Source organism: Nematolebias whitei, chromosome 15, assembly GCF_014905685.2.
Source record: "Nematolebias whitei isolate Nwh7 chromosome 15, NemWhi1, whole genome shotgun sequence".
Lineage (NCBI taxonomy): Eukaryota > Metazoa > Chordata > Actinopteri > Cyprinodontiformes > Rivulidae > Nematolebias > Nematolebias whitei.
Window position 1 is genome coordinate 13,256,841 of NC_056512.1, and position 27,555 is coordinate 13,284,395.

Consider the following 27,555-nt stretch of genomic DNA (forward strand, 5'->3'; position numbering starts at 1 on the left):
TCTCGTCCCAGCTGTTTGTTATCACGTCTCGTCTTGTCCCTGTATATAAGCCGTCTGTTCTGTCTTGTTCGTTGTTGCGTCATACTCGTTGGGTCTCCTGTGTTCCCCCCTGAGTCTTCCTGGTTCCTTGAGTCTCCCGTGTCTCCTGAGTCCTCCTGAGTTTCCCGTGCTCTCTCCCTGTTCATGTAAGTTTTGCTGCCCCGTCAGCTTGTTATTTTGTACCTTTTATTTATCATTAAAATCCTATTTTTGTATTCTGCCGAGTTGAGTCCCTGTTCTGCACTCTGGGTTCACTCCCTCCTAGCAAACCCTGACCTAAGCGGAAGAAAATGGATGGGTGGATGGATGTTTTGTTGGTCTTTTTTTGTAAATAATGACCTTTTTTGTGGTTTTATTTATTTATTTTTGCATCTTTAGATCCTATGATGTCATCAAGTACTTGAGTTCTACTCGAGTTTTATTATGTTAATGTCGAGTTTAAAAATTACTTAGTCGTTCAACCCCTAATTTCATTAAGTCAAAATATAAACAGATTGTTTCTGAACCGCAGCACGGTAGCGCAACTGGTAGAGCTGCTGCCTCTCAACGAACAGGTCCCTGGTTCAAAGCCCGGTCCAGGGGCCTTCTGGGTGGAGTTTGCATGTTCTCTCCGTGCATGCGTGGGTTTTCTCCGGGTACTCCGGTTTCCTCCCACAGACCAAAAACATGCATGTTAGGCTGATTGGTAACTTTAAATTGTCCCTAGGTGTGAGTGAGAGAGTGAATGGCTGTTTGTCTCGTTTGTCTCTATGTGGCCCTGTGATGGACTTGCGACCCGTCCAGGGTGTACCCCGCCCCTCGCACAGTGATAGCTGGACATGGGCACCAGCGACCCCCGTGACCCAAAATGGAATAAACGGGTAAAGATAATGGATGGATGGATGGATGGATGTTTCTGAACCACCATTATCATAATTGGAAAATATTATACTGCAATCATTTTTCAGTCAGGTCATCTGGACAGTTTCTTTTTTATGCTGAAACGTTTCGCGTTCGATCCGGAAGGCTTCATCAGTCAAGGAAACACAGAACAAAACTGGTTTGTTCCACTTTGGAGTAAGCTGTTTGGGGAAGAACCAATTTTGTTGTGTGTTTCCTTGACTGATGAAGCCTTCTGGATCGAAGGCGAAACATTTCAGCACAAAAAAAAGAAATTGTCCAGATGACCTGACTGAAAAATTTTGGATTTTATACCTGGATTATTGAGCATGGACTTTGTTATTATTCTGCAAAATTTAGAGTGGAGAGGTCATATTTCTTTATTTTATACAGTTCTACTAACACATGATGAGGAATCCACCACTGACATGAGATCTGACATCCAACATGAGACAGAGGAAGCAGACTGGGAAGATGTGTGTTTAAAAGCTCAAAAGCTGTCAGTTAACTCAAGGATGAAACTCCTTCAATACAAATAGTTTGATGAGAACCTGATAACCCCAGTCAGGCTGAATCGCTGGTCCCCTGACATTCCAGATAGCTGTAGTAAATGTTTAGATGGGAAGGGTACTCTACTTCACTGTATATGGAGCTGTCCAAAGATACAGCAGTACTGGAAATCAGTTATGCAAACTTTGTCTAAGGTTGTTGGAGTAAATAAACTTGTTGAGGTAAAAAATATGTGTTAGGTACATACCCAGAGGACTGTGTTTTTAGTTCCAGGCAGTTAAAATTGATTGACTTTGGACTCCTGCAAGCCAGGAGGTTAATATCTTTGTACTGGAAGAAAATGGATGTACCCTAAAATCATATGTGGGTGAAGACGATGGCATCTTGTATTGTACTGGAACGACTTACTTATATCGTCAGAGCTAAAGGATTAGACTTTGAAGAAATATGGTCACCGTTATCTGAATTTCTGAGACACTATAAGGGAAATTAATTTTACAAAGATGCTTGGAGCTGAGCTTTATCTTATTTTACTACTTTGTACTTTGTATATATAATCACAGACCAACAATTGACTTCATAAGCCTAATTCACAGTCTAACTCTTTACCCCAAAATCACTAGGCCGAGCAGAATAACATCCCACTCTGCCACCTTAATTGACAAAATCTTCACAAATGACATTGTTAATTAATCTCTAGGAGGACTATTAATTAATTACATAAGTGATCACTTACCAGTATGTGTTATATATGATGAAAATTGTTGAACCTCCAGGGATCAAGAGCAAAAGTTATACGGGAGAGTAAGAAATGAAGAGGCAGTAATCTAGATGTGTTCATGGAGCTTAGTAATAAAAACTGTCCAATAAGGGTCTATAACAACAAGCAAAAATACTGTAATTCTCCCTGGATCTCAATAGGATTACAAAATGCCTGCAAGAAGAAAAATATGCTTTACAGAAACTTCTTAAGATTAAAAACCAGAGAAGCAGAATATAAATATAAAAAATATAAAAATTAATTAATCAGTATTTTAAGAATATGTAAAAAGGAATATTACAAAAAACATTAAATAACAATAAAAACAACATTAAAGAAATTTAGAATATCTCGAATGGCATTATAAAAAATAACACAGATAAGACTGAGTATCCAAAATATTTCCTCAGTGAGGAAATTGAAAATTATGATAAGAATCAAATTGCTAATAGTTTCAATAAATTTTTTTGTAACTCTAGGACCTGAGTTATCCAAAAATATCCCAGAATTACCAAACACTGCTCAGAATCTGGACAGAAGAATAAATCAAAATACCAGTTCTATGTTTCTCCATCCTGTGACAGGAAAATAATTACTTAATGTTGTTAAAAAATACAAAAACAAAAGGTCCACTGATTTACATGGAACTGACATGGAATTAGTGAAGCAGGTAGTTGAAGGGATTTCACTACCCTTAACTTATATCAGTAACTTATCTTTCAACAGCGCCTTATATCCAGATATGATGAAAATAGCTAAAGCAATTCCATTATACAAAACTGGGAACAAACATCACTTTACCAATTACAGACCGGTTTGTTTGCTGCCACAATTTTCAAAAATATTAGAGAAATTATTTTATAAGTGGCTGGGATCATTCATGGAAAAGTATAAACTCATGAGTGAACGTCGGTTCTTTGGATCATACAAATGCACTATTCATAAAATCTAAGCTGCTGAAATTTGTTGACATAGTTGAATTACAAACAGGTGTTGTCTTGTTTAAAGCAAAAAAATAATTTCTTACCAGGAAACATTCCAAAGCTTTTCTCAAAACAGGAAGGACTTTATAATTTAAGGGGAAAAGGTGACTTGAAAACTTTAAAATTTAGAACCACAAGAAAAAGCTTTTGTATATCAGGACGTGGGATGAAGCTGTGGAATGGTTTAAGCGTGGAAATCAAGCAATGTCCAAACATAAAACAGTTTAAAACGTTGTTTAAGAAGATGGTCATCACTGCATATCTGCGTATGGGAAATAATGACTGTTATTACTGCTATTATTGTCACAAATCACGTCCCATAGATTATATTTTCTGTCACCCTGATCACTCTTTAAAGTTTGCTATAGATCTTTTCTGTGAGTTTCATTTATTCTGTCCGCTCTGGTAATGTTTTATGTACGTGAGTTTTAGTTTGTCTTCTTTGCATGCTAGTTGAGGGTGATGTCATGGTCGTTTAGTTTTGTCTTCACTGCAGCCAGCAGCAGCTGATTGAACTCAACTGGCTGCACCCGTCTCTCTCACCCTTTAAAAGCTGCACTCTTTCTCCTCTTCGGTGCCCGGTAGTTGAAAACAGTTCTCTGCAAGTAAATACCCCGCGTTCTTGATCCTGCCTTGTTCCCCCATAGCCTTTCATGTTCCCTTGTCATAGTTTACCTGTCTCCTCCTTCCTGTCCTGCTCCTGGTTCCTGTCCTCCCCTCTTGGCTTGACCTCCCGGCTCCTGGACCCACGACTCACCTGGACATCGTCTCTCGCTCCACCCTTTGATTACGTCTTCTGCTTTCGGTTCTGACCTTCGCCTGCACGACAACACCTCCTCGTCTTCTCCTCCGGTACCTCCTGTCTTCTGCTCTCCAGTTTTGGACCCTGGCTTGTATGACCACGTCTCTTCGCTCAACGGACTCACCACCCACCTGTCGCTGCGGCCCCTCACCGGACTCAGCCTCTCCTGCAGCAATCCGGATCAGTTTGGACCTTGTCAGTCTCCAGAACCCCCAAGCTCATCTGAGACGGTTAGTGGTCTTCCTCATTCTGACTTTTGCTCTCCTGCACGACCACTAACTGATCTCTGTCTCATAGACTTGTTCCTGATCCAGAACCAGAACCCGAACCAGTACCAGAACCGGTCCAATCTGTTATACTTCACATTGAAAATAAATATAATTTAATTTTGACTTTTTGTGTGGTGATTTTGGTCCAACCGTTAAATGGTTCGTTACAATTATTAATGTTAACAATTAATTAATTTATCAATTATTACTGCATTCTAGTATATTGCTCTAGGCACCATATATACAGGTCCTTCTCAAAAAATTAGCATATTGTGATAAAGGTCATTATTTTCCATAATGTAATGATAAAAATGAAACTTTCATGTATTTCAGATTCATTGCACACCAACTGAAATATTTCAGGTCTTTAATTGTTTTAATACTGATGATTATGGCATACAGCTCATGAAAACCCAAAATGCCTGTCCCAAAAAATTAGCAGGACCTGTGTGTGTATGCTTCCACATAGCACCCATGTGTATCACTCAAACTTTTATGTAACATTCAAGGACATACTAAAAATAACAACTGCCTGTTTTAGTCTACTTGAACTAGATTTTTTTTTTGACCAAATACGAACTGTTTTTGAAATGATACACCTCCTTCATATTTACTTCACTTTATATCACCTAGACATTGTTTTTAAACTTAAATGATATCACCATGAATCCAGTTCAACAACTAGTTTGCACCACGTAACACAGCTCTGTAAGGATGGTACTTTTCTGTGGCCCGGTTTGTGTCTGTTTCCCTTGTGCTCCCTCATTAGTGCTATTAGTGCCACCTGTGTCTCGTCCCAGCTGTTTGTTATCACGTCTCGTCTTGTCCCTGTATTTTAAGTCGTCCGTTCTGTCTTGTTCTTTGTCGGGTTGTCTTCGTTGGGTCTCCTGAGTCTTTCCCAGAGTCTTCCTGGTTCCTCGAGTTCCTCGTGTCTCTCGTGTTTCCTGAGTTCCCCGTGCCTCCTTCCTATGTTCATGTAAGTTTTGCTGCCCCGTCAGCTTGTTTATTTTGTACTTTAATTTATCATTAAAATCCTATTTTTGTATTTCTGCCGAGTTGAGTCCCTGTTCTGCACTCTGGGTTCGCTCCTGACACAAATCCTAACAAGCTCAAACTGGGCTGCATATATATATATATATATATATATATATATATATATATATATATATATATATATATATATATGCATGTATGTATGTCAGTTTATTTATATATAAATAAACTGAATTGAAGTGAATAGAATAAATGATGACCTAACACACACTACACAAATAATATTAATATATATTGTTATAGTAAGACATTTTACAGCTTACTAGCCTGAGATTTGATACATTATTTAAAGAATCACCCTTCATTTTAACATAATAAAAAGTTAAATATGTCTGTTAGTTCTTGTACAAACTATTCTGAAGCTATACTGCATACATGCGAGACATGAACCATTTTGCTGGTCCAAACAAACCTGACAGTAACAAGTTCTGCATTTTGCAGTCACGTGATGTTTACTAAATTTAAATGATGGTTTGACCAATATTACCTCAGACAAAGACAAAAACATGTGAGGACATGCATTTATTCATGGTAATTATCTGAACCATACAACAGATTTGACCAGTTCTCCAGAAGGGACGTCTTTGAGTCTTGACCTCCTGCTGGAAGTGACATCATCATGTTGTCGACACAACAAAGACACATTTATGTACCCTGAGCGCAAACAAAAGCATTTTCTTTGGTGCAGACTTCGTCGTTGATGTAATCTCCTGTAAACAACAACAAAAAAATTTAAAAATAACAGAAATTAGCATTAGGACTTGAGTTGACTTGAGTCCCTTGAGGTTTTTTATTTTCATCTGAAATGAATAATTGTAAACAAAACACAAACTGATAACAGTGTAGGAAGACAATGTTTCGTCTTTTTACAGGGCCAAACAGGTGTCATAAAGAAGGACCAGATAAAATTCTGTAATATATTATTTCAGCTAAAGTGACCCACAAATTAAACCTAATTCTGTTGTTCACAATGGAAACTTCTGTTTAAAGAGAAGTTAATGTCTTGTGTACCATTCGTGTTGATATCCATGCAGTTCTCGTTTCCACCCAAGTTATTTGGTTCCCCATTGCCCCAAGGAACATCGGAGAACTCGGAGCCATCGCTCCATGTCCAAACACCTTCCTGTAACAGGAAGTTTTCAAATGTCAGTTTTTTTGTTCATGCTTATTCTGCAACGTTTTGCAGAAAACTCTTTCCAATAGTTAGATTTTTACACAAAATCCTCACCTCTTCTGCATCGGTGCCTCCAACCCAAAATATGGTATTAATTCCGGTAGAACTAACAATGAGTTTCCTGATGAAGTTGTACTCATCGTGTCCATGAATGGAGGTCAAATGTGCATCATGGTCAGTGCAGTATTGCTGTGTGGAAAGATGGCAGCATAAACATTATCACATCTTCATTATTGTGATGAGCTATTTGTACAGGTGGCAATTAGTATTCAATTCCATCCATCCACCCATAATGTTTACCCGCATCTTCCTTTCTGGGTTGCGGGGGTCACTGGTGCCCATGTCCAGCCATCACTTTGGGAGAGGCAGGGGACACCCTGGAAAGGTCTCCAGTCCATCAGGGAGACACATAGAGGCAAACAAGACAAACAACCATTCACTCTCTCGCTGACACCTAGAGACAATTTAGAGTTATCAATTAACTTAATATGCATGTTTTTGTTCTGTGGGAGGAAACCGGAGTACCTGGGGAAAACCCATGCATGGCGAGAACATGCAAACTCCACCCAGAAAGGCCGCCAACCGAGATTTGAACTGGGGCAACCTGCTCGCTGAGAGGCGGCAGCTTTACCAACTGCCCTTAACATTCACTTCAATTCAGTTTATTTATATAGCACCGCTACTTCTATTCAATTCAATTAATTTCAGTTTATTTATATAGCACCGCTACTTCTATACAATTCAATTCAATTCAGTTTATTTATATAGCGCCAAATCACAACAAAGTTGTCTCAGGGCACTTTACAGGAACATTCACATACATAAAAGCCAATTAGTAAAGTTCTCTATCTAAGGAATCTTCTCCACATCGAGAGGAGCCAGTTGAGGTGGCTCGGGCATCTGTTTAGGATGCCTCCCTGTTGAGGTGTTACGGTCACCTCCCACCGGGAGGACACCCAGAGGAAGACCCAGGACATGCTGGAGGGACTATGCTTCTCGGCTGGCCTGGGAACGCCTTGGGATTCCCCCGGAGGAGCTGAACCAAGTGGTTGGGGAGAGGGAAGTCTGGGCCTCCCTACTTAAGCTGCTACCCCCGCGACCCGACCCCGGATAAGCAGAAGAAAATGGATGGATGGATTCTGAATTTGACAGGATGCCTATGGTGAGCTCTAAACCCTGTCTGAAACTCCTCAAACAGGTTATTTTTTTTTTCAGATGTTCATGTAACTGACCTGCAACTATTTTCTCTAGAATTTTTAGATTAACATTAAATTAGATATAGGTCTATAATTGGCCAGAATTTCTGAATCAAGTTCAAGTTTCTTAACTAAATGTTTAATTACAGCAACCTTAACTCGCTGTGGTATGTAACCTTTCATTAGAGACAAATTAAGCAGAACCAAAATGTGGATATTAGTTAGGGGAAATGCCTTTTTAAACAGTCTGGTTGGGATGGAATCTAGCCGACATGTTGATGGTTTCGATACAGGACAAAAATAGTCCAATTATTAATTAGGTTCTAGTGACATTTGTTAAGCTGTTCATCTGACTGGGAATCAGAGAAAATAGAAGGTAGGACGGTGTAAATTTTCTCCAATTGGAAAATTTTTATTTATAAAGAATCTCATGAAGTCATCACTGCTTATAGTTGTAGGGATATATGGTTCAACAGAGATGGGGCTTTTCATTAGTCTAGCTATAGTACTGAACAGAAACCTGGGTGTACAAAAGACTGTTATTTGCTTGTGTTACAGTCCTCATTACACTGGGGTTATTTTTATTCTCATCTATTAACGATGAATAATATACAGTTCTAGCTTTACGGAGGGCTTTCTTATATGTTAGCAGGCTATCTCTTCCAAGCTAAATAAAATTTTTCCATGTTAGTGGAGGGCCATTTTCTTTCCAGATTTCTAGATGCCTGTTTTAAAGTACGTAACGTAGAATTGTACCAAGGAGCCAGCTTCCTTTGATTCATTACTTTCTTTTTCAGTAGAGCAATTTTATCAAGTGAAGTTTGCATCGATGTTGTAAAATTATCAACCAGATCATCTAAGTCACTGTTCTCTACTGCATTACGCTGCAAGACAGAGGAAATTATCAATGGAAGAGATTCTTTAAATTTGGTTTCTGTGTTCTCTGATAAACACTTACTATAATGAAATTTACTCTCAGTGGCTGTGTAATCAGTTAATGCAAACTCAAATATTATTAAAAAATGGTCAGACAGAACAGGATTTTGAGGATGTATTAATAAGTACTTAATATCTGTGCTATAAGTCAGAACCAGATCAAGAGTGTGATGTTGCAACTGAGTAAATGTGTAGACATTTTGGGTAAAACCAAATGACTCTATTAAATTATTAAAGGCTATGCTTAAGCTATCACTTTCAACATCCAAATGAATATTGAAATTCCCCATTATTATGATTTTATCAGTATGTAGTAGTAAGTCATTTAAGAATTCTGAGAATTCAGACAAAAATTGATACTAAGCGCCTGGTGGACGATATATAACAACTAATAAAAGTAGCTTTTATTATTTTCATTTTGGATGAGAAAGACTGAGGGACAACAATTCAAAGAATTAAAACTAACATTTAATTTAATCAATAATCCTGACTGAAAAATAGAAGCTACTCCTCCACCTCGGCCAATTGTTCTAGGAACATGAAAATTTAAATAATTAACAGGAGTGGATTTATTTATACCAACAAAATCCTCCTGTTGTAGCCAAGTTTCTGTCAGACAGAATAAATCAATATGATGATCAGTTATCAGTTCATCAACAAACAGGGATTTAGAGGAAAAGGATCTGATGTTCAATAATCCACATTTAATGATTTTATGATTTTGCTCTGGTAAAGTAACTGTGTTTATTTTAATTATATTTTTATGGTTTATATTTTTAGAGCTGATTTTTGGTTTATTTAATTTGAGCCGTGGGCGAGTTGACACGGTTTCAATGGGGGTGTGGGTGGGTAACAGAGGAGAAGCAGCAAAGAGGTGTGGAGGACTACAACTCTGCTTCTTGGACTGGACCCTGGGTTGTCAATAATTTGGAGGATAAACAAAATCAGCCAAATTTCTAAAAAAAGAAGAGGAGCTCCATTCAAAGTGGGGTGGATGCCATCTCTCCACATCAGACCAGGTTTCCCCCAAAATGCACTCCAGTTATCTATGTAGCCCACGTTGTTTTCAGAACACCACCTGACAACCAGAGGTTGAATGATGACATACGACTAAATATTTTGTTGCTGGTCAGGTTGGGGAATGGGATGGAGAAAACTATGGAATCCGACATGGTTTTAGCAAAGTCACACACCGAAGCAACATTAATTTTAGTGACTCCGATTGGCGTAACCGGGTGTCATTACCGCCGACGTGAATAACAATCTTACTGTATTTAGCATTAGCCTTAGTCAGCAATTTCAGATAAGATTCTATGTCGTCCACTCTGGCCCCCGGAATGCATTTGACTATGGTCACTGGAGTCCCTAAAGCCACATTTTAGACTATGGAGCTTCCAATAACCAGGGTCTGCTTCTCAGCGGGTGTGTCACTGAGCGAGGAAAATCGATTAGAAACATGAACGAGTCGGTGGTGAACTGGGGGCTTAGCACTATGCTTTCTCCGGATCGTCACCTAGCCAGCCTGGGGTCCTGGCTGATCAGAAACTGCTGGAAGACTGCTTACTGCTTAGCCTCCTGTAAGCAGTCTGGCTAGCTATTGGTTTTTCAACAGTGCAGAGCCAAGCTTCCAGTTCAGACAGCCTCTCCAAAGCTACCATGAAACTATATTTGTTACAAGTACCATTACCACTAAAGGAGGCAGAGGAATAACTAAACATCTGACACACTGACCAAGTGAGTACAGAAGCCAGGAGAGAACCACAAACCATGCTAAGCTAATGCTAGTAAGAGCAAGCAAATCTCAGATACACCAATAAAAATCAAGAAGTCTTAAGACAGTAGAAAAACAACTGATTGAGGGTATTTGTGTATTAGAATGTAAAACTGTGCAAACGATAAATAAATTTAGAAAAGCAAACAAATTAGTCAAGCTACCAGCAAAGAAAACAGGAAGAGACATGATACGCCTTACCGCTAACGTCCACCCAACTTCTAACATGGTAATTTTCATTCATTCAACCTTTATTTAGACAGGTAAATCCCATTGAGCCTCGAGGACTCATTTATAAGAGAGACCTGATTTCAACAAAGAATGATGACAACAATGGACAACAGCAACAACAATAAACAGTTATAAAAAGTCATACTACAGTTTTTTTTTCTGTGAAGTGTCTGATTAAAACTGGTCATCAGTTTTTAGAACCATCAAGTTATCAACTGATTCAAGCTAAAAATATAATCCAAGAACATCCATGACCAATGAACATGTTACTGCCTTAGATTGTCCACAGTGGTCTAAGACAGTGCTACGTTAAAATGCATTTGGGTCTAACATAAGAAACATTCTGTTTTGCATCATAATATCATTATCAAGAACAAGATATTAAGTAATTGAAGATTTAAAATGTGACAAAGGTACATTTAGTAAAAATGACAATTTAGGGAATAGCATTCGTTTTTGTATTTCTGTTTCTCATTTGAGGAATTTTCTCAGTTCAAAATATAATGAAACACAGTTTTAACTTTATAAACTGTGAATCTAGATGAACATGCCACACAGATACAATGAACAATAAAACAGTTGTACCTCAGCATCATCCCAGTTCTTTTTAGTATTTACGAACAGGTAACAGCGGCTTCCAAACGAAGTCCATGTAGGAGGGCATATGGAACAAGGTCCTAGTAAACATTCAACTGCACAAACAAAAAAAAAAGTGTTTTTATTATGATTGAAAAGTCAATGACCAAAAAATGTTTTTTCAGTAATGTGACACTATTGCATGAAATTCAACCATTTATTTATCTGCAGTTCATTTGGTGTGAAATATGAATTATTACAGTCTCTCCACTTTAGGATTTAAAGAGAAAATTTTGTCCAAATTTTACTATGTCAATGTCAATTTATTTCTATAACACATGAAAACAACAAAAGCTGGCCAAAGTGCTTCACAGTTAAGTCAGATTAAAAAAAGTAAAAATAATACAGAGTAAAGTATACATTTTGTGCCACTCATAAAACATAAGATAAGATAAGATAAGATACGATAAGATAAGATAGAACTTTATTGATCCCACAGGAAATTATTGTGCCAGAGTTTCAATACAAAGGAACATAAATAAGAATCACAAGATATAAAGACAATAGAGAATATAAAAATGCCAACAATTAAGTTTTAAACAGATTCTACAAAAGCAAGCAATTAAGTTCTAAACAGGTGCAGACTAAAACATTAAGAAGTTTATTGTAATACAGGATTAATTTATTGTTTTATGTGTTGAAAGGGGGAGGAGTTGAAAAGCTTGATAGCCACAGGGAGGAAGGACTTCCTGTGGCGTTCTGTGCAGCACCTCGGTGGGCTCAGTCTACGACTGAAGGTGCTGTGTAAAATAAAGCTAACAATAAAATACAACACACAGCAACAAAAAAAACAGCTCTAACTTGTTCTCAAGACTCTGCACGGATCAAATGCCAAGGAATAATGATGAGCCTTGAACAAAGATTTAAAAGTCTCCACAGTCTCAACGGTCTTTAAATGAACAGGTAAACTCTTCTACAATTTTGGAGCAGCAACCACAAAAGTCCGATCACCTCTGGACTTCAGTTTGGATCTGGGGACTTCTAAGAGGAACTGGTTGGTAGACCTGAGTGTTCTTACTGGAGTGTAGATGTTAAGATCACATAAGACGGGGCCAGACCTTTTAAGATTTTAAAAACAAGCAATAAAGTCTTAAAATCAATCCTGAAGTGGACAGGAAGCCAGTGGAGAGAAGCCAGGACAGGGGTTATGTGTGTATGTGTTTTAGTTGCTGTTAAAAGACGAGCTGCTGCGTTCTGGACAGATTGTAATGGATGTAGAGATGATTTGTCTAAACCATCTGACAGAGCATTACAGTGGTCCAAACGAGAGGTCATAAAAGCACGAATCACCTTTTCAAGGTCTCTGAAAGGGAGACAAGACTTCACCTTGGAAATAAGTCTTAGATGGAAGAAACTGGATTTCACAACTGTATTTATTTGTTTGTCTAATTTCAAAGTACTATTGAAAATAACTCCCAGATTCCTGACAGTGGAGTGGCTGTATGAAGCCAAGGGGTCAAGAGACTGAAGGGTGTTACATTTACCAAACTGATGACTTCAGTTTTATTTTCATTTAAATTCAGATAATTTAGTTTTAGCCTGATTTTAATGTCGTTTCGAATGACAGCATTACATAATTCAAAATCAAAACCACAAGTGAACATTTTTATTTATAAACTGTAAAGTGTAAAGTTTGAGGGACTAGAAAGTTCCTTTTCAAAGACTTGTCAAGGTTAAACAGCATAAAAGTTGAACATTCTGTAGCAAAGTCTCCAAAAACTATAAAACTTAAACTGTGATTGTTGAAATAAAAATAAAAAAATCTTAAAATGCCAGTTCAGACATATAAAGTCCAACTTCCTGTGTGCTGTTTAAATGATGTTTCCATTCTGAAGTTTGTCTGAGATAAACATGGCTGGATTTGATTTCGTCTCACTCGTACAAATTGTTGCTACCAAAAGTCCTAACAAGCTCAAAGGAGCTGCTCATCCTGATTTATATTTTGACTGGTTTTTCTGAACTGTGGGAGGAATAATTAAACAAACATCAGACAAACTGAAGAATAAGTAACAAATGCTAATAAGTTCTTCAGTGGTTCTCCATTTATGTCTCTATCAATTTTAATCCAACAACAAACTTGGTTTAAAGAACATTTTGTGGTTTCATGGATGGCGTAACTTCTTCAGAATGTCTGGTGCACTGTTTTTAAAACTTAACTAGAACAAAATAAGAAAAACACCAACCTGACTGTGCATCAGAAAATATCTGTGGATGTAAAATAGCACAGAGTCAGAAACAGATTTCAACCTGTTTGTAGTGAGCATGAATGTTGATCACAAGTGCACCAAAAGACAATGAGTACCAACAATATTTATGCATAAAAGAAAAATCATTTAAATTAGTTTTTTTCCACTTGTTTGTCTAAAACACATTTCAAAGTTCCAATGTTGCCTTTTCTGGTAACAAGAAAGAAAGAAATCCAAGAAAAGCAACACTACAGTAAATTATGTTTATTTTATTTAGTGAAAATGAATATTTTTGTAAACTTACATTAACTCCAATCCCCAATCCACAAAGGAGCAAGAAGACAAGCAGACCTGATGACATCTGTGCAAACATTAGAGTTAATTTACAGTTATGGTAAATGGTAAATGGACTGTACTTATCTAGCACCTTTCTATCTTATCCAGACACTCAAAGCTCTTTACAACAATCTGTGCCTCATTTACCCATTCATACAGCACTCTACAAGATCTCTACAAAGCTAATTGAACAAATCATTCTAAAGAGACTAATCAGTGCTTTATCACATTCATACACTGATGGGACACACATCAGAGGCTATGAGGGGTTCAGTGTCTTGCCCAGGGACACTTCAACATGTGACTGCTGGTGGATTTGAACCCCCAACTCTTGCAATGGAGGACGACTGCTTTAACCACTCAGCCACAGCCACCCAAGTTCAGACAGAACCTTAGAGACAAAGTAATTCAATCTGCAATATGAACAATTAATAATGAAACATGTTTTAAATGGACTGTCACTAAAAGTTTTATATGTGCTAATACAGTAGAAACAATCAATTTTTCTGTTGTTGTTTTTTTTTTAACTTTATTTTAACACTAAGGCTTTATAATTAAATTCTTGTCACAATTACTACACAACAGATAAATATTATCAGGTCTAGACTGACTTTTCTTTCTGTATTGATGAAGGAAACCAGTCAGATTTTACCTTGTTGTGATGTTTGGTCCAAGCAGTAGCAGTAGCACTTTCTGAAAGAAGAATGCCTTTGAACAGTGAACACTGTGCTTTTATACCTTTATGCTGTTGGTGAACCTGTCGGTCAACTGATGGCATGTAATGAGATAAAGATTATTGCTGTAGGGGGGAATTTGTTTGTAACCACCCCTCTCTCTCAGGTTGGGAGCTGCTGAGGTTTGAATCAGTAATGGGAGTGATCGGGGTGTGTCAGGTGGAATGGCCTCACCGGAGGCATTTCTCCTCATTGGTATTGTTAAGGAACCTCACATTTCCATTTCTGATTGTCTCTCTCCACCCAGCAGGTCAGTGCAGGCTGAGAATACTGGAGTGGAACTGCTGGTTTGGTTTTCCATGAAAGAGTCTAGTTGAACTTTTCTGAGAAAGGGAGCTTGATATTGATTCAATTCAATTCATTTTATTATTTCGCGCCAAGTCACGACAGAAGTGCAATGCAGTGAGGAAACAAGCACATACATTATAAAAGACTGGTGACGTTGCATGTTCATGGTGAGACGTATTGTGTCACTTTCTGTTTGTCTGTTGGTAGCTCGAGTGAATTGTTTGCTGGAGTCGTCTTTTGTTTAACCTAGTGATGGCCAAATGAAGCAATAAAACAGTATTGAACCACTTTGCCAATTGTATTGAACTTGGGTTCATTCATTCAAACGTTAATTTCAGTGACATCTAGTGGTGAAATAGTAGACAACAAACACTGTAAATACTGTATATCATATCTATGGGTCAACATACACAAGTTTTATTTTGTATAGGCTTCGCCCTTTAAGGCTGTCGCTGGTGGGTTTCATCCCGTCACGCGAAGCGTAGCACTGAAAACTTTAGTCCACGCCCACCCGTTGTGTGGGCCTCACCCTGTCCGTATAAATTACGTTGAGAGCGAGTAATCGCCTCCCATTTTTCTTCATCAAGCAACCAGCACTGATTTTCAAAACAAGAACGCGATGTCCACCACCAACACCATCCGCCTGTGCCCGTCCTGCAAGACCGGCTACATGCTGAGCTTCGACCGGCATGACATCTGTGAAGGATGCCTAGGTCCCTGCCACGCCGACCTTGCCTCCTCCTGCCGTCTCTGTGACCTCCTCCCTCCTGAGGAGAGGCAGAGGCGAGCAGCCTTGTTCAAGGCTAACATCGAGGAGTGCCTCTTCGTGTCGGGGGACTGTTCGCTGGATGACGCCATCGCCTTTTTTGACGCAGAGTCACGGAGCAAATCTGAAGATTCCTCCAGGAAAGGTTACGGCAGCAGCAGCCCCGCTGCTCATTCCCTACTAGAGGGCGTAGTGTTGGAACAGAGGGGGTCGAGCGGATGCTCCCCCCCCCCGGGCCTTCCTGCATCAGCTAATACACCGCTCCCAGCCGTCGGTGCCCTCCTCTCGGAGCTGCCCGACAAAATCCAGGAGGCGGCTGACACGACGGGACTTTCCGTCCCTCTCCTCCCCCCGCCCAGTTCGGATGATCTAGCGGGAAGGTTTGGCTCCACCCCGGCTTGTCACCCTGACCCCATCTGGCCTCGTTTCCCAGCAGTGATGTCCTACTGGAACGAGGCTGCAGCCGGACCTGGTCGGCTTAAGGCGCCCGTCTCCACCTTCGCTCCCATCACCAGAGTGGAGGGGTTTACTGAGCGGAATTTTCCCTTGGTACCCCCCCCCCCCCTCCCCCGGAGCCAAGCCTGGCAGAAGCACTCGGGGCAAAAGTGTCCAGGTTGGACCAGCGTCCTGTCCCTCCAGGGAGACACGACCAGACTGTGACGTCGCTCTCCAACCGAGCCCACCAGTGTGCTTTCCAGGCGGCCGCAGCGAACAACAATGTCGCCCTGCTGGCTTACAGCATCTCCAAAAGGCTGGAGGACACAGACCTGCCTGAGGAGATGAGGAGCTCGCTCTGCAAAGCGTCTGAGGTCATCTTCAACCTGTGTGCCTCCTCTTCTGTCTGCCTGTCTCGCATCGCTGCCTGGATGACAATGATCCAGAGGTCCACCTGGCTCTGACACTCCCCCTCCTTGCCGGAGAAACTGCAGAAAGACCTGCTGGAGGGCCCCATCACGACGGACGCGCTGTTCGGAGCCAATTTCAAGGCCATGCTTGAAAAATCGAAGAAGTCGGAGGAGGTGTCGGAGACTGTGCATCACCTGATGAAGCCGCACCCCTCCTCCAATTCCCCTGCCCGCTGGAGAGATTGTCGTGGCCAGAGGCAGCAGCAGAGATGCTCCACAGCTGCAGCAGCGTCCTCCCGCTCCGCTGCCGGCCCCTCCCACCAGAGAACAGTCCTTCTCATCACGGCAACCAACGGCTCAGCGTTTCCACAGAGACTGCCAACAGGCGCTGCCCTGGAACAACTAGTCGCAGGGCTCACGGGGGAGAAGATATAAGAAATGACTCCTTGCGGAGGATGTGTGTGTGTGTAATGATGATATAAGTTTTAAAATAAAATGAAAACATCAGAGAATAAAGTGTCTGATTCCAGCCTGACTGTCAGATTGAATGATCTCACAGCGGTTTCTCTTCACACATCCTCCACACAAAACGAGCCGGTAACCTCAAAACGGGTTTTTAAGTCACCGCAGCTCGAGAAACCACACAAAATGCTCGCTTGACACAGCAGCTAAAAATGATTCTTCTTAGCAGACCGAGTCCAGAAGAAAACCTCGCTCTCAGCCCAGGTTGTGTTCTGATTTTTTTTACCACAGCGGGAACAAACGCGTTTCCCCATGACAGCTGCAGTCTCCACCGAAACGGTGCCGTATTTCTAAAAGTGCTCACGCCTCTCCTCAGTGCGCGTCAGCTCACATCAACTCTGATGTGAGCCCGTAGCCTGAGCGCAACACAGAGGCGTTTCCAGAGCCCTTTCGACGAGGCCCCCCTTATGGGTCGCTCAGAGAGCTTATCCAGAGCATATGACGGCGGTGGGGGCTTTGACTTGGCTGACCTCCGTAAAAGACATGACACAACACAAAAACACGCCCCCGCTCCCAGAGTATTATGCAGAGTGGCAGCGAGTGTGCCTCCTGGACAGATGGATGGACCATCTGATCAGCAGAGGTTACACGCTGCAGTTCGCAGCTCAACCCCCACCGTTCAGAGGGATTATAGAGATGGTTCTGTCATCTCCTGAACAAATCTTGTCTCTCTACGCAGAAGTTCAGGAATTACTGATAAAAAAATTAATTTCCAGGGTTCCCAACGCAGAGGAAAACACAGGGTTTTACTCACGTTACTTCCTGGATCCGAAAAGGACCGGGGGAATGAGACCCATTTTGGACTTATCCGTATTCAACAAGTCGATCATGGAGAGACAGTTCCACATGCTGACAACCAGACAGCTGTTGAACAACATTCACCAGAACGACTGGTTTACCTCCATAGATCTAAAAGACTCCTATTTTCACATTCCAATCATTCCAAAACACAGAAAGTTCCTGCACTTCTCCTTCCAAGGGACCCAGTACCAGTACAACAGGCTCCCATTTGGCTACTCCCTCGTACCACGTACGTTTTCAAAATGCGTGGAGACGGCTCTGTAGCCGCTACACAGAGCAGGGACGAGAATTCTGTTCTATCTGGATGATCTGCTGCTGCTGACCCGATCCAGGCAGGAAGCAGCTGCGCAAACCAAAGCGCTGACGTCACACCTGTTAAACCTGGGTTTCGCCATAAACTGGGAGAAGAGTTCGGTTCTCCCGGCCCAGATGATTGTTTATCTGGGAGTGGAGCTAAACTCAGTCACTATGAGGGCCCGTTTATCACAGACGAGAGACAAAGCTCTAAAGAACCAGCTCTGCCGCGTAAAACCCGGCAGAGTAGTAACAGCCGTCTCCATCATGAAACTGCTGGGAACGATGTCATCAGCTCACGCTGTGGTTCTGCTGGGATTACTCCACATGAGACGTCTTCAGAGGTGGTTCGCTCGCCTGTGTATAGATCCGGTATGTCAGAAGAGGCGGATGATCTCTGTGCCCCCCTCCGTGGGAACCGACCTGAAGCACTGGGGAAACCCTCTCACTCTGTCGGAGGGAGTTCCTATCAGCAGACCTATGTCATATGTCTCAGTTTTCACTGACACGTCCCTGTCAGGCTGGGGAGGAACGTGCCTGTCTCAGACGGTGGGGGTGCTGTGGCCACCTCACACATCAGCTCATATAAACATTTTGGAATGTCTCATGGTTTTGAATGTGATTCAGCATTTTGCTCCCCTGTTGCGGAATCAACATGTTCTGATCCACACATACAACAAAGTGGCTGCAGCTTACATAAACCGGCAGGGGGGTGTGCACTCAGCCCAACTGTTACGCATTGCGAAGCAGCTTCTGTGTTGGGCACACAAAAACCTGCTCTCTATCAGAGCAGTGTACATCCCTGGCGTCCTGAACAGAGGAGCAGACATAATGTCCAGGGGCGATCTGCGCCACGGGGACTGGAGTCTCCATCCCGAGCTGATTTCTCAGATTTGGAAACGGTTTGGCAGAGCAGCAGTGGATCTGTTTGCCACACGGGAGAACGCCCAGTGTCAACTATGGTTCTCACTGAGCCCACGGGACGACCCACCGTTAGGAGTGGACGCTTTTGCCCACAGCCCGTGGCCCAAAATGCTCCTTTATGCATTTTCTCCAGTCCCTCTAATATCACGGTTTCTGAACCGAGTCTGGGAGGAAGAACTGTCAGCCATTCTGGTAGCCCCCGGGCGCGTGAGTGCCCCATGGTTCCCAAACCTGTGATGTCTTTTATCAGGTCAACCGTGGAAACTGCCGTGGAGGGACGATGCTCTACTCCAGGTAGGAGGAGCGATCAGGAGTCACCCAGAAATAGGCCAGCACCTTTGGGTCTGGCTGCTGAGCGGATCTGCTTAGAGAAGATGGGCCTCTCTCAGGAAGTGGTGCGCACAATCCAAGACTCACGTGTTGCTTCCACTACAGTGCTGTACACATCAAAGTGGACAGCTTTTCAGCGCTGGTGCATGGAGAAAGGTGTAGAGGCCATCTCATGTCCACTAGGTGGAGTGCTGTCCTTTCTGCAGCAGCTGATGGACATAAATCTGGTGTTCAGCACAATTAGAATGTATGCTGTAGCCATTACCTCCTGTCACAAAGGCTTCGGTGACAGAACAGTTTTTAATCACCCGCTGATGAAGCATTTTCTAAAAGGTGTACGGAGACACAGACCGGTGTCACGCCCACTAGCTCCACAGTGGGACTTAACGATGGTTCTGCGAGCCCTGATCAAAGCTCCTTTCAAACTTTTAGATCAGGTTTCAATTAAATTCTTGTCACTTAGAACAGCCCTGCTGTTGGCTTTGACATCTGCAAAGAGAGTGAGTGATTTATCTGCGCTCTCTGTTGCCCCGTCATGCCTCAGGAATCAAGCTGATGGCAGCTCAGCTGTGCTGAGATCTAACCCAGCTTTTATGCCTAAAACATCACAAGCTCATTTAAATTAAGAATGATAACGCTGGAGAGGTTCTTTCCTCCCTCTCACAAATCAGAAGAAGAAGCATCTTTTCATCTCCACTGCCCTGTGCGTGCGCTGGCATGTTACATAACACGCACGGCCACACTGTGTCAAACTCAACGTCTGTTTGTACATTATAGAGACTTCTCTGCAAGTCGCCCGTTATCCACCCAGCGTCTGTCACACTGGCTGTGTGAGGCCATTTCTGAAGCTTACAGAGCATCAGGTTTAGAGCCTCCTGAGAACCTCAGAGCTCATTCTACCAGAGGAATTGCATTTTCGACAGCTTTGCATAATGTATGACAGTGCAGGATATTTGTTCGGCGGCCGCGTGGTCATCGCCCTGCTCATTTATTCGCTTTTATCTGCACATAGAAGGCTGAGTGATGAAATATTTTTTGGTGCAAGTGGACACTTCATATTGTGTCTGAACGGACCCAGTGAGGCATAGACTACATCTTGCATCGCCTTTAACCCACCAGCGACAGTCTTAAAGGGCGAAGCCTATACAAAATAGAACGTTGGTTACATACTGTAACCCCAGATTCTATGAGTATAGGCGTAGCCCTTTAAGCTCTGGGCCTCACTGGTTCCTAAATGGCTGAAGAAAAAGCTATTTGGGAGCCGATTACCCGCTCTCAACGTAATTTATACGGACTATTTGAGGCCCACACAACAGGTGGGCGTGGACTGAAGTTTTCAGTGCTACACTTCGCGTGACGGGATGAAACCCACCAGTGACAGCCTTAAAAGGCTACGCCTATACTCATAGAATCTGGGGTTACAGTACGTAACCAACGTTTCAGTTTCTGTTAGATGCATGCGCAGATTGGTTCTACATTGCCCTGTCGGATGGAGTAATTCAGCTGCATGGTCTGGAGCAGATAGGACAGGAGGAGGCGCGCAGCCATGTCTGTGCATTTGAAGGATTTTACTGCATATTTTTCAACCCACCTGACAAAGAGTGATTGTAAAACTATTAACTAAATTGAGAGGGGGGTGAAGGAAGCAATTTATGTAAAAAGAGAAAAGCCGTCTCTTAACAGAGGAGGAGGCCTCAGATTCCCACTTTCAAAAACATATAATGCAACTTTAAAACAGATCCCCAGCCGGTTTTCACACCTGATGGGAACAGAGGGGCCTCATCTGTGAATTAGAGGAACAAAGACCTACTGTTTTAGATTTTTAGGTGTGAACTGCCAATCTACATATATGTGTGTGTGTGTGTGTGTGTGTGTGTGTGTGTTATGTGTGTGTGTGTCTTATCTCACTCAGCCTTATAACCTGTATCTCTCACTCTGCTCTTTGAATTGAGAAAGCTCCTCGGAAGAGGAGCGAAACGTCTTCTGTTACAAATAAAGTCCAGTTGTTTTTGTATTGAACGCTTTTTGAATTCATCATGTCCTGGATGACTGAGAATCTTCACCAGCATATTAACTAAATAAAACTATAATTTTAAACAAAGCTTCCTAATATCACATCAGAGCTGATTTTGTCTTGAACTTTTTTTGAATTCACATCAGAGCTGTTCCTTCGCATTTCAGCTTCTGCTCTCAAAAAAAATCTTCGCCCCTAAAAGTTCAAAGTCATGGGCAATTTTATTTAAAAAACACAAATATAATTAAAGTTTTGCACTATGCATAAGTTCCTGCGTTTTGTGAACAATCTGATGTGTGAATCACCGTGGAGCAGGGAGGAGGATGGCAAGGCGCAGCTGACTACAGTGTGGGATACACTAATTAAATGAGAAATGATCCTGCACTTAATACACTTATAAATCACACATAAAGTGATTAAAAATAAATTTGAAATACAGGTGCTGGTCATAAAATTAGAATATTGTGAAAAAGTTGATTTATTTCAGTAATTCCATTCAAAAAGTGAAACTTGTATATTCATTCATTAATGCAACATTTACTTTCATCAGAGAACATAACTTTGAACCACTCAGCAGCAGTCCAGTCCTTTTTGTCTCGAGACACTTCTGATGCTGCCTCTTGTTCAAGAGTGGCTTGACACAAGGAATGCAACAGCTGAAACCCATGTCTTGCATATTTCTGTGCGTGGTGGTTCTTGAAGCACTGACTCCAGCTGCAGTCCACTCTTTGGGAATCTCCCCCACATTTTGGAATGGGTTTTGTTTCACAATCCTCTCCAGGGTGTGGTTATCCCTATTGTTTGTACACTTTTTTCTGCCACATATTTTCCTTCCCTTCTCCAATACGGAGATTAATGTGCTTATTATCTATTAATGTGCTTGGACACAGAGCTCTGTGAACAGCCAGCCTCTTTAGCAATGACCTTTTGTGTCTTGCCGTCCTTGTGCAAGATGTCAATGGTCATCTTTTGGACAACTGTCAAGGCAGCAGTCTTCCCCATGATTGTGTAGCCTACAGCACTAGAATGACAGACAATTTAAAGGCCTTTGCAAGTGTTTTGAGTTAATTAGCTGATTAGAGTGAGGCACCAGGTGTCTCAATATTTAACCTTTTCACAATATTCTAATTTTCTGAGATACTGAATTTGGGGTTTTCATTAGTTGTCAGTTATAATCATCAACATTAAAATAAACATTTGAAATATATCAGTCTGTGAGTAATGAATGAATATAATATACAAGTTGCACTTTTTGAATGGAATTACTGAAATAAATCAACTTTTTCATGATATTTAAATTTTGTGACTAGCACTTGTACATTAGACTGGTACAGGACATGTATGAGGACAGCAGGGCAGTGGTGAGATGTGCTATAGGAGTGACAGATAGCTTTACACTTGGAGAGGTCCAGGTATGCACATGAATAAAGGAATGAAATATGTTAAGGTTCTCCTTAGGAGTGACAAGGATGGAAAAGATTGGGAATGAGCTCATCAGAGGTACAGAGCACCGATTTGTAGCTAACACCCCCTCTCCTCCAGTCCAGTAGTCAAACTCACTCATGACCAGACTGAACCTTCCAGCTGAACAGTTTTTATTTTGTCTCCTAGAACTGTGAGTGTGTTATTCTTAGATTCTCCAGAGAGGCATTCATGACCGATTGTGAAACTGACCTGTCTGCAGGAAACAGTTTTACAGCGCCACCTTATGGTTATATTGTGTTAGCACAACACAAAATACACCTATATTAATTAACGTGTTTGAATTTAGTGCGGCAGTACATGAAAATGAAATATACAACCCCTTGCACAATGAAATCAGTACTCGTGGAGGATGTTCTTTCAATTGTTTAATTTTGTATAAAAAGAAATCACATAGGTGACTCATTTTTAAAACTCCAACCAGGGGCGATTCTAAAATCTGACCTTTAGGGGTGCTTAGCCCCCAGTGCTGACAATGGCTTTTGACTTGAACAATGTGGTGGCCATTGGCATCAATAGCATTCATAATGTGGGGGGCACACCCTGGTGGGGGGTCTGGGGGTCCTCCCCTAGAAATTTGTAAATAAAGTAGATGCCGTTTCCTGCATCTGCTGTATTTTAACTGGTTTTCAAACATCTATGTTTACCTCCATAACTGTAAGGGGTCTGTAGGGATTAGCACAAAACCTGACTCAGAAATATATTTAAAAATGTTTATTTTTCAAAGGCGGCATCTGGTGGATTCGGGCCTCGGTTCTGGTCCAATCTATAAAGACAGACAGGTTAGTGACTGCAAAGAGATTCTGAGGGCTGAGAGAGGAGGTGTGCACGTCACTAACCTTCTGGGGCAGGAGTTGGGCTGAGGCAGGAAACAATCCAGGGACGAAGCAGGGGTCGAGATCCAGGACCAGTGTGAGCAGGCAAAAAGATCCAAAAAGGAGAATCCGTGGTCGTTGACGAAGAGGGGAGCAAGGTCGTACCGTGTAAGCTGCAGGCGTGGTATCCAGACAAGGGCAAGACAAGGCGAGGAGTCGAGAACAAAGCTGTGGTCATGAACAAAGAAACTATGGATGAGGACTGCTGGATAATTTACTTGCTGTGAGGCTTTCAATAATCTGGCACCTTGCTGTGGCAAGAGTTGAGTTTATAAGGGCTGGCACCAGGTGTAGAGCATAAGCACTGATTACTGTGATCAGGGAGGATCAGGCAGGTAGGCTGGACAGGGTTGATTGACAAGCAGCAAGAAATGACAGAGGGGAACTGGCCAGAGTAGAGCATAAACCCAAAGCTGATCAGAGGAGCAGAACAAGATAAATGTGTGGCAGGGGTCCAAACATGACAGAGCCCCCTCCCTACGGCCCAGCTCCCGAAGGGCCGCCAGGTTGGTCAGGGTGGGCACGGTGAAAAGCCCTAATCAGGGACTTGTCGAGAATGTGGCGACTGGGGACCCAGGAACGCTCCTCGGGGCCATAACCCTCCCAATCTACCAAAAACTGGACACCCCGACCCCACTGTCTGGAACGGATGAGTCTCCTGACAGTGAAAGCTGGGGCACCATCAATGAAACGGGTGGGAGGAGGGGGTCCGGTGGAGGGCCCAAAGTGAGACTGAAAAAAAGGCTTAAGGCGAGAGACGTGGAAAGTGGGGTGGATGCGCATGGTACGAGGAAGCTGAAGACGGGCTGCCACGGGGTTGATGATCTTACTGATTGGGAAAGGACCGATAAACCGGGGTGCCAACTTCTTGGAATCTACCCGCAGAGGTAGATCTTTCATGGACAGCCAGACCTTCTGGCCTACTTTATAATCAGGTTGGACAGAGCGCCTCTTGTTGGCCCCTCTGGCATATGTTGCATTAGCCCTCAGGAGTGCCCTCCTGGCTCTTCTCCAAATCCGCTGACATCGTAGGGCAGCCCTGTGGGCAGATGGCACCTGAACCTCTTGTTCTTGAATGGAGAACACTGGTGGTTGGAACCCATAAACTACATAAAAAGGTGACAGGCCTGTGGCAGATGAGGGCAGCGAGTTCATAGCATGCTCGACCCATGGTAGGTTGTCGGCCCATTTGTTAGGATCATCCCGACATAAGATGCGAAGCTTAGTTTCTACCTCCTGGTTGGCTCGCTCTGACTGGCCATCAGTCTGTGGGTGAAAACCGGAGGACAGGCTCAGAGAGACACCGAGCAGGCCGCAGAACTCCCTCCAAAAACTAGAAACAAATTGGGGGCCACGGTCAGAGACAATGTCCTGAGGAAGTCCATGCAGCCTGAAAACCTCCCTGGCCATAATCTGACCAAGGTCCTTAGCTGAAGGGAGTTTAGGCAGAGGAACGAGGCGGACCATCTTGGAAAAGCGGTCCACCATGGTGAGGATGACAGAGTGACCGGCAGAGAGAGGGAGACCAGTAACAAAGTTCATTCCAAGATGAGACCAGGGACGTGAGGGCACAGGAAGAGGTTGGAGTAGACCCGCTGGGGGGCGACGTGAGGGTTTGGCTTGGTTGCATTTATTGCAGGATAAAACAAAGTCCTTAACATCAGATGCTAAGTTCTTCCACCAAAACTGGGACCTGACTACAGTCAGACCAGGATGACAAAAAATGTGAGAGCAATGACACATCTCGAGCACTTCCTTTATTTTATTTTGGGGAACGAAGATTCGACCCTTGGGGCAGCCAGGAGGTGGACCGTGATTTATCTGGGCCTGACGCAGCTCCGACTCTAGTTGCGTCATGGTGAGCCGCACCTTCTCAGGAAGGATGAAATCCTTCTCCATTGGAGTGTGACTGGGCTCATCCTCCTCAAGCCGGGACAGGGCATCGGGCTTCAGATTCTTGATTCCAGGTCTGTAGGAGAGAGTAAAGTCAAAGCGTGAGAAGAATAGTGCCCACCTGGCCTGCCTGGGACTAAGGCGCTTAGCTGTCTTAAGATACTCTAGGTTTTTGTGATCCGTCCAAACAGTGAAAGGTTCTTTGGCCCCCTCTAGCCAGTGTCTCCACTCCTCCAGGGCCAACTTGACATCAAGCAGCTCACGTTCCCCCACGTCATAATTCCGTTCAGCGGCAGAGAGACTCTTAGAAAAGAATGCACACGGGTGCACCTTACCATCACTGCTGCGCTGGCTGAGAATGGCCCCGGCACCAGTGCTGGAAGTGTCCACCTCCACAATAAAGGGTTTGATGGGGTCCGGTGAATGTAGGATGGGGGCTGTAGAGAACAAATGTTTTAATTGTTTGAAAGCGTGATCAGCAGAGTCATTCCAATTGAACCTGATCTTAATAGAGGTCAAGGCATGGATAGGGCTGGCAATAGTTCTGTAATTTTTAATGAACCTTCTATAAAAGTTTGCAAACCCAAGGAACCTCTGCAGCTGTTTGCGGTCCTTGGGGGTCGGCCAATCCAGGACTGCTGAAACCTTGCTGACGTCCGTGGCCATCCGGTCAGGGGAGATAACGAATCCCAGGAATGAAGTTGATTTCTGGTGAAATTCACACTTTTCTGCTTTAATAAAAAGATTATTCTGCAGCAATCTCAATAACACAGCTCTGACGTGTTTACTGTGGGTACTCAAGTCTTTAGAAAAGATAAGAATGCCGTCAAGATAGACAAAAACGAACTGGTTAATCATGTCTCTCAAAACGTCATTAACTAGGGCCTGAAACACAGCAGGAGCATTGGTTAGACCAAAAGGCATAACAAGATACTCGTAATGACCATCTGGGGTGTTAAAAGCCGTCTTCCATTCATCCCCTTCACGAATGCGAACCAAATAGTAGGCGTTTCTAAGGTCTAGCTTAGTGAAAACAGTGGCCCCTTGAATAAGGTCAAACGCCGATGACATTAGTGGAAGAGGGTATTTGTTCTTAACAGTGATCTTGTTTAACCCTCGATAATCAATGCAAGGTCTCAGGGTACCGTCCTTCTTGCTGACAAAGAAAAAACCTGCTTCAGCAGGTGAGGCAGAAGGGCGAATGATACCAGTCTGTAAAGACTCCTTAATATATTTCTGCATGGTTTTTAATTCAGGATTAGACAAGGAATATAGTCTACCCCGTGGGGGGCTAGTACCAGGCAAAAGATCAATTGTACAGTCATAAGGTCTATGTGGAGGGAGAGAGGTGGCCTCGACCTTGTTAAAAACCTCTCTGAGATCATGATATTCAGCCGGAACTTTAGAAAGGTCTGAATAGGTGACAGCAAAGTCTTCTGGCTTGGGGGGAAGGACTGCCTCGAACAAACAAGAGGAGAGGCATTCCTCAGACCAGCCTATTATTTCTTTACCCCTCCATTTAATGTTTGGGTTATGTCTTTGTAACCATGAAGCCCCCAGGATGATAGGGAGTTGGGGGGATTTAATGACAATAAATTCCACCTCCTCACTATGGTTCCCTCCTAAAGTCAGTCTGACGGGGGCAGTAATGAGGCAAGAGTCACTGAGAGAGTGGCCGTCCAAGGCAAGGATCCTGTGATTTTTATTAGTTCTATCCCTAAAGCCACAGCAAATTGATGGTCGATGAATTCTGTATCAGCACCAGAGTCAATAAAAACTGTGACAGATGATGGTCTCTTACCAGCAGGCTGTAGTTCAGCATGGATGGTGAATGGTGAGGAGATCTTCAGGTCTCTGATAGGACTCAGCAGGTGTCCCCTCTCCCCTGCTGAGTCTGGTCTTTTAGTGGGCATTTGGAAATAGGGTGGCTGCTATCTCCGCAGTAGAAACAGAACCTTAATTTCCTTCTCCGGTCCCTCTCCTCGGGGGTTAGGCGACTTCTACCTAGCTGCATGGGTTCATCCAT